Source organism: Micropterus salmoides, unplaced genomic scaffold (genome assembly GCF_014851395.1).
Source record: "Micropterus salmoides isolate LMB-PRFRI ecotype aquatic unplaced genomic scaffold, ASM1485139v1 Ms_hic_scaffold_10, whole genome shotgun sequence".
NCBI lineage: Eukaryota > Metazoa > Chordata > Actinopteri > Centrarchiformes > Centrarchidae > Micropterus > Micropterus salmoides.
In genome coordinates, this window is record NW_024040041.1 from 32040890 (window position 1) to 32049815 (window position 8926).

General features: G+C 43.0%; 1 long non-coding RNA gene across 1 annotated transcript; it reads left to right on the forward strand.

The window, feature by feature from the left end:
* The first annotated feature begins 4459 nt into the window (after nt 1-4459).
* Nucleotides 4460-8564, forward strand: LOC119896582. Its single transcript, XR_005443248.1, has 2 exons — nt 4460-4591; nt 8170-8564. It is a non-coding gene; the product is annotated as an uncharacterized LOC119896582 (long non-coding RNA).
* Nucleotides 8565-8926: the final 362 nt, after the last annotated feature.

Consider the following 8926-nt stretch of genomic DNA (forward strand, 5'->3'; position numbering starts at 1 on the left):
ATATGACGGCAGAATAATTGGTGTGGATTTTCCCAGATGGAAGGCGATGATGTGGGACAGATGTTTTCAAAGTGGAGCTGAAGTTGTCTGTTTTCGGCTGGACAGGTAATTAACTTAAGTTTGTCAGACTTTAGCGATGCAAATGAAAGCTGTTGTTTGACAGCTTTAGCTAGAAGCTGGCCATAATCACAGAGAGCCGTGGTGCGTTTCCCCTGTCAATGTCTTATCTTGTTGGATTCATTTCATGTAGCCTTGTTGCTCTCCAGCGCTGTGGTTTGGCTTGTCCGGTTACATTAGCGAGACAATCAGCTGGCCACTAACTGGCAAAAAAGTAGGTTGTTGGATTGTATTTACAGCGCTCTGTTATGGCTTTGCAAGGTGGACAGAAGTTACCTTCCTGAGACAAACCACTGATGAATATTATTGGCAAAAAAATGGTTACAGCATGGAAGCTCAGAGCAGCAGCTAAACTTCTGTTGAATACTGCCCTGGTGGAAAACTAATAGTGACCTGCTAACAGTGACACATAACAAGACCGTGTGCTTATCAAGTGATCAATAATGAATACTTTCCGAATTTGCATTTAAAACGTTTTTTTATAGTGCTTCCCCACTGTGCACACAATTTTGTAATTTGTACTTTCACATGCTAAATTTGAAACTTCTGTACTTTGCAAATATAATCCATCACATGATGGTACTTGATGGCGCACTCAACACACCTGCTGCAGCAGTATGTGTGTTGGAGAAAGATGCAAAAAAAGATCCATTGAATTTAATGTGTTAATATGGAAAGAAATCGATTAAAGGAGCTTTAAATTAGATATTTACTGCATCTTATCTTATCAGATCTTAAACTGTGGAAACGAAGGAAACAAGGCACACAAATTTGCCAGTTTAGGGTTCCCTTCTAGACACAAACGCAGTGTGTGTGTGCATGTGCTTTGTTTTTTGCCTGCACTCGGGCCCGTTGTTATTACCTTACGCCAGGGCTGGACTGGGACAAAAAATCGGCCCGGGAATTTTGACTAGAGACCGGCCCACCAAGTATTATTGGCAAAGCCATAAAGCCTTTGAATGAAAACAAACGCTGTTCTGACAGCGATGTACACTTTCTTGTTGGTATACATGTATCAATCTAATAAACTTAAACCTACATCATCCTCCCTGTTCTGGTATTCTAAACAGTAATTAGCGGAAAACAAAAGACTGCTTGGTCAAGTTAACCTCCTCCTGAACTATCTACAACACATGGTGGAAACCTGAAATTAAGACAGAGAAGACTAGAGGTGAGACATGATCATTAATGAATATTAAAATTAATAAATGACAGATTTAGTGGTATTTTCATAAACTATTTATTTACCACATCAACAACCAGCATGGCAGCACAAAATATTTTTTGAACATGGCAGCCTTTAAAAAGTGAAAGGAGACAAAGAAAGAAAGGTGAAAAAGAATAACACTTAATTGACTTTTTGATGGCATTTTACACAGTACTGGTACAGTATTTAGAAAATGTTGGAAAATACTGACATCATATACAGTACTTACTTACTTACTATTATAAAGTGAAGACCATGGGAACTAACTAGTAATGACTCAAGTGTTACTAAAGACATTTTCTAAAAGTATACTAAAGTTCACCAAAAATCTCAAACACTTGAAATGACTTTAGTGTTTGGTTGCACAAATCATGACTAGATCATGTAGTAACACTTGAGTCAATACTAGTTAGTTCCAGTGATCTTCACTTTATAATACGGATCCAAATAATTAGTAATTCCAACAGAAGTATGTAGTAACACTTTCATCTGCACACTATTACTTACTAATTCATAATCAGAGTTTCATTTTAGTTAATAGTAGTTACTAGATTGTTAATAAACTTTTTCAGAAGTATTAAAAAATAGTAGTTATTGATTAGTTAATTAATAGTGAAGTACCACTTTCACCTGTGCGCTATTACTTACTAGTTAATCAGAGTTTCTTGTTAGTTAATAATAGTGAGTTACTCATTGTGGCTCGCGCACATTCTTCACTCGGACGCGCGCTTCATCGCATTCGGAGACTCTATTCGTTCCGGTGAAATCACAAAATAAAATGCACACAAACGTGTCTCTGCTTGATGTAGACTGTCTGTACCACTGATGAACATATTCGGTTTTGATGAGAGAGAGAAAAAAACTATATGAGCGCGGATTAGAATCATCGATGGATGCATTTATTTACGGGTTGAGAGAGGCTGCACCTAACCTTGGTTTATAATCTGACCCAGATATAGACTGCAGCTCATAACTTCTTATCTCAAGTTCAGTTCTGCCACTTGGACCGGCGGCCGCCTCGGGTCTCTCCTCCTCCTGCTTCCCCTTTCCCTCTTCAACCTGCTGGCCTCCATCACTTGCTAATTTTACTGAAGTGGAAGCTCCACTATAGCCACCACCAAAAACTGTGATATTTTAGCACATTTGGCAGCATTTTTTTTTTCGGCGCCTCCTTTACGTTTTTTGTTCAGCAGCAATAATATGTGATTGCTCATTGCTGATCCGTTGAAGGGGGAGGGTGCATATGACGACCTCGGCTATAATTGGTCCAGCCCAGAGTCGATCATGACCAATTGGCCAATCCACCACCTTTAATAGTTTATACCGTTGCAAAAACAAAAACAAAAAAAACATCGGCCCACAAAGGAAGAAAATTCCCGATGTGCGAGTTTTATAGGCCGTTCAGACAAAAAAATTAATAAATAAAAAAAATAAAAAAAATTAATTAAAGTATGTACCGGCCCACAAAGCACGTCGGCCCATCGGGCAAATGCCCGAAATGCCCGATGGCCAGTCCAGCCCTGCCTTACGCCACTGCACCTTACTACCCCACCAGAGCACTGCGCTCCCAGAATGCAGGGTTACTTGTGGTTCCTAGAGTCTCCAAAGTAGACTAGGAGCCAGAGCGTTCAGCTATCAAGTTCCTCTCCTGTGGAACCAGGTTCCAGTTTGGGTTCAGGAGGCAGACACCATCTCCACATTTAAGAGTAGGCTTAAGACTTTCCTCTTTGATAAAGCTTATAGTTAGGGCTGGCTCAGGTGAGTCCTGAACCATCCCTTAGTTATGCTGCTATAGGCCTAGACTGCCGGGGGATTTCCCATGATGCACTGAGCTCCTCTCTCCTCTACTTTCTCTCCCTCTGTATGCAACCTCATCCCATTATTGCATGTTACTAACACAACTTCTCCCCTTTCTGTTAGTCTTGTGCTTTCTCGTCCCTCTCCTCTCTCCTCTTATCACTTCCTGCATGTGTTTCTGGCTCTGGAGCTGTGGAGTCTGGATCTGTGGTTGCGGGTCACCTGCTGCCATCGTGTTCCTGCTCGACACCCTTTGCTGTTGTTATTAGTATTGTTATTATAATTAACATTACAGTACATTTTCTGTATATGTTTTTCATTTTATAGATATTAACCAGAACAACTACTGACCAATAATCGTGTGCAGCTTTTTAGATCTAAAATAGAAAGCAGTAGCACACATGCTCAAAGCGTAAAGGAAGCCGACAGAGAGGATTTCACTCCATTTTAAAGCAGGTCATTAAAGGTTCAGTGTGTAGGTTTTAGTGGCATCTAGTAGTGACGGTTGCAAATTGCAACCAACAGGCACCGTAGGAGAAACTACAACTCTGTCGGCTCTTGTGCTAAATAATACTTAATGTCCTCTATTTGTCCAAATTTCATGTCGTAAGTATTCAATGTAGTAATGAAACTTGAAAGCTGTCAGTTTGGGCTACTGTAGAAACATGGCAGCGCAACATGGCAACATCCATGTAAGGGAGACCCGTGGTTATGTAGATATAAATGTCTCATTCTAAGATAATAAAAACATAACGGTTCATTATGTAAGGTCTTTATATGCCACTGAAAACCCAGTTATGGATATTATGTTGCATTTCTGTCAATAGATGCGGCACATGCCTCATGGCAAGTCCCACAAACAAGCTTCTTAGAGCAATGTCCTACACGCATTTGTGAAAGAATGGTTCACTCTCAGGAGCTCAGTGAATTTAAGCGCGGTACCGTCATAGGTTTTTTGTCCTGTGGGTTTTCTGAGTTCATTGTTTCATTTGTCTGTTTATTTGCCTGTTTCTCTCGTTCCTTGTCCTTAGTAGTTTATGTCTTGTCTTTTATCTTAGCTCTTGGACCTGTGTTTTAGTTCTTTGTCTTAGTGTTTTGGGTTCTGTCCTGTGTCCAGTATCAGTTAAATAGTCTGTTATGTGTTCAGTAACCTGTGTCATGTCTGTTCCCTCCAGTATCCCTCTGCCTGACTGTCTCTCTGTTCTCCCCTCTGCTCTCACTCTGCCTCCCTCGTTAGTCTCATGTCTGTCACCTGTGTTGCTCCCGCCCTGCTCGTTATCCCTGGTATATATATGTGGTCTTTCTGTTCAGCCCTTGTTAGTGTTACCCCCTGTCAGTTGTGGCTTCAGTCTTCCAGTCTCGTCCAGTGTTTCGTCTTGCATTTTTCCTGCCCTTGGTGTTTTGGATTACCTGTGTTGGATTTCTGTTTCGTTTCTCATTTGGCTTTTTCTGGACTCAGCCACTCGGGGTGTGTAAGTGTGCTCGCTTTTTGTTTGTTATATAAATCACCTTTTGAACCATTCCTCCTCTTCCTTGAGTCCTGCATTTGGGTCCTCCAACCTGCCTCACCACCACTTACCGTAACAGTAGAAGCGATTGGGAACGACAGATCGGGGTCAGCACGGGCGCACAGTGTGGAGAAGTCGCCAACTTTATGCAGAGTCAATAGCTACAGACCTCCAAACGTCGTGTGGCCTTCAGATTAGCTCAAGAACAGTGTGTAGAGAGCTTCATGGAATTGGGTTTCCATGGCCAAGCAGCTGCATCCAAGCCTTACATCACCAAGTGCAATGCAAAGCGTTGGATGCAGTGGTGTAAAGCACTGGACACTAGAGCAGTGGAGACGCTTCTCTGTCTGGTAATCCAATGGATGAGTCTGGGTTTGGTGGCTGACAGGAGAACGGTACTAGCCTGACTGCATTGCACCAAGTGTAAAGTTTGGTGGAAGGGGATCATGGTGCGGGGTTGTTTTTAAGGGGTTGCGCTTGGCCCATTAGTTCCAGTGAAAGGAAATGTTAATGCTTCAGCATACCAAGAAATTTTGGACAGGGTCATGCTCCCAACTTTGTGGAAAACAATTTGGGGATGGTTCCAAAATGACTGCGCACCAGTGCACAAAGCAAGGTCCATAGAGACACGGATGAGCAAGTTTGGTGTGGAGAACTTGACTGGCCTGCACAGAGTCCTGACACCTATCCGACAGAACAGCTTTTGGATGAATTAGAGCGGAGACTGTAAGTCAGACCTTCTCGTCCAACATCTATGCCTGACCTCACAAATGCGCTTCTAGAAGAAGGGTCAAAAATCCCCATGAACACACTCCTAAACCTTGTGGACAGCCTTCCCAGAAGAGTTGAAGCTGTCTGCTGTTATTGCTGCAAAAGGTGGGCCAATTCCATATTAAACCCTACGGATTAAGAATGGGATGTCATTAACCCTCATCTGCATGTAAAGGCAGGGAACCCAAAACATTTGGCAATATAGTGTACTTTAACAAACTCCTCCTAGAGAATGAATCTGATCGACCTAAATTTTTTTCTGTGCGGTCTAGATTATGAAAATATGTGCTACCCGATTATTGCAAAAAGGAGTGGGTAATATATACACAGTGTCTTCTTTGGGAGGCAGCAAAAGCAGTCATGAGAGGTAAAATAATCTCCTACTCATCGCACAAAAAAAAAGAATTAGAGCCAGAACCAAAAATACAAACATTAGAAGCTGCCTCCAAACAGGAACACATGCTGAATGATCTGAGAAAAATTTAAATTTGAATTAAATGAAATTATTGATAAAAAAGACCCAACTTCAGTTGCAAAGACTACGCTTGGAGAACTTTGAACATGGCAATAAATCCAGAAGATTCTTAGCCAACAAATTAAAATTGAATAAAGAAAAAATAACAATTTCCTCCTTAAAGGACTCGGCTGGGAATCTGACTCATAACTCATTTATTAATCACAATGCATTTAGAGAATTTAATAAAAATTAAATACATCACAAATTGATCCATCTAGCTCTAACATCAGGTTAGATGATGAACAGATCAGGGCTCTGGATTCTCCTGTTTCAATGGCTGAACTCCATGAAGCCCTCTTACAAATGCCAAATAATAAAGCCCCTGGGCCAGACGGTTTTCCTGCTGAATTCTACAAGGAATTCTGGGAATTCTACTTGTGCTCACATTCTATAGGAGGGTAATGCAAATTAGGAGTTGCATGATGCCTCCAACAATGAACTCTACTAATATCAGCCTGCTACCTAAACCAGACAAAGATCCCACATTCCTATCCAGTTATCACCAAATATCGCTTCTTAACGCAGATCTTAAAATTATCTGCAAAATCCTAGCAAGAAGGCTAGAGAAAGTCATTCCTGGTATGATACACCCCGACAAAACAGAAATCATCTCCCAGAACTTCTGTCAGGAAAATGATCATACTTCTCCAAGCTTTAGTCTTCAGAGGGGTACCAGGCAGGGTTGCCTACTCTCTCCCTCACTATTCGCTGTTTTTATAGAACCGCTAGCAGCTGCTATTAGACAAAATAACTTCACTAACCATAATATGCATCCAACACAATACATTTACAGAGGCAGGTGGGGGGGTTGAACGTGTTGGTGGGGTCTCATTGGCCTTGTGTCTTGTCCCTGGAGTCCAGGGGCATCGGGGGTGCCGTGGGGTTGGTGTCCGCCTTGTCTGGCCTGGTGTGGGGGTCGCTCTCGACCCAGGGGACTGGGGAATCGGGCTTCAGGTCCTTGCTCATGTCTGGGGCGGGTGGCGTGTTCCTGGACCTGGGGATCCATTGTCTCCTCTCCTCGCCGGACCCCCACCGCTTCCCCCTGCCGGCTCCCTCACAATAGGGGCGTGCGGTAGTCCCGGAGGCATATGACCAGTGTTGTCAAGGTGGGTTTTGGCCCTCTTCCTTTGGGGTGGCTTCCTGGGGGGCTGGATCAGGACTAGCCTCGGGTTCACAGAGCTCTAACCCTATTCTCGGGGAGGGATGGCCTCTGGCTGTGCTGGGGGACTATCGGTCCTAGTTCTCCCACGTTCTCGCACCCTGGCAGCAGGGGCTCCCCGGCACAGCTCTCCGCTGTTCTCCCGTGGGGGCGGGGTGGGTCTGTCCCTGGGGCTTGTGGTCTCGGGGTGCCCTGGCTACTGGGGTTCTTGCCTTCCTGTCGCTGAGGTCAGTGCACAGCGGTTGTGGCATCCAACTTTCACCAACAACTACATTCTGCGACAGGCTTATGCGCACACACACACACACACACACACACACACACACTTAGACACACACACACACACACACACACACACACTTAGACACACACACAAACAAATTTAGGCTGTCCCTGGTGATCACAGGTAGAAATATTCTTTATGCTTTTCATTAAGTTACTTACAGTATTTAAATTCATTGTTATTATTCCAGCTCTCATGGCTGTGCTGTGTTGTTTATTTATTTTGCTTGACTTTTTCTCCTTTTCATTCCCATATCAGTTGTTGTCTTATGTCAGCTGTTTATTGTTTTTTTTCTTTTGTTGCTTTCTACAGTTGGTGTTTTCCTCTGCTATTTCCTGTTGACCCCATCCCTAATTCACACATTCTACGTCACACACCCCATACGCGCCACAGCGCGAGGGCCCGCCCAGCGATACTTGCAGTTTTAATTTATTTATTTATTTGGCCAGCTTCTTGTCGACACTGCTGTAGCTGAAAGGTGCTGTTGAAACCTATGTGAGATGCACATTTCAAACAAATACCGCAGGGAAGTGTCACATTGGCCCCTGCGAACGGCACTGCACTAGCACATCATAATAGAAACAGGTGCAGATATCTTTATGGTCCACATAGCTTCAAAAAACATGCTGTAATACTGCTGCCTGCATTAACATACATTTGTTCGGTGCAGATAAAACAATTATTTTCATTCGTTTTATACCCTTTATTACTTTGATCTCTAGAGTACTGCACCGCGGCAGAATCATGTCATATTGTTGATGCAGCTTTAAGCCTATATTGTTGTTGTTTACATTTTTATGTGCTTGTCAGATCTATGAGAAGAGGTGGAGACACACAGAGAAGATTAGGAGATGGAAGAAGAAGAAGTTGGAGTGAGCAGGAGCGTCCCCGCTGGTGGTGAGAGTATTGTTGGCAGCTGTGCTGTTGTTGTTGCTGGTGGAGGCTGGAGATAAGAACATCCCCACTGTCTGAGTCAGGAAGGTACCAAAGCTGCTCACTTTGGTGAAGACCATCACTGGATCTGCTCGTGTTTGACTGGTGCTGTTGTTCTTAACTGACAACACTGCTGCCTGGAACCAAGAGCTGCCCTGCTTACACATCACTGGACCGCCAGCATCACCCTGAACAAACAAGAAAAACGGATATGTTCAAGTCCACCTTTATGTGAAACTACAGAAAATAATGTTGTTTTCATCATCACTACAGTGAAAAGTGACAAATGTTTTTTCACTTTCTCGCTGAGAGGTACCTGAGAAGTTTGATACCTCTCATATTTGTTTGGTAAATATAATGACTAATTTACCGTCTGGCCCGGAGAAACAAGTTGAAAAAGTGCCTTTTAGGTAAAGCTGGCACATTTACAGTGATGTTGATCGATGTGCATTGTCCCTGAAAATAAATAGTTTGAGCAAATAAAATAAATATAAAGCAACAGCCAGTACACAGATTATCTTAGTTTAGCATCTAGACTGGAACCAGGGAAACAACTAGTCTGGCTCTGTCCAAAGGTAGCAAAATTCACCTGCCAGTACCTCTAGAGCTCAAGTTATACTTTAGTTTTTACAGA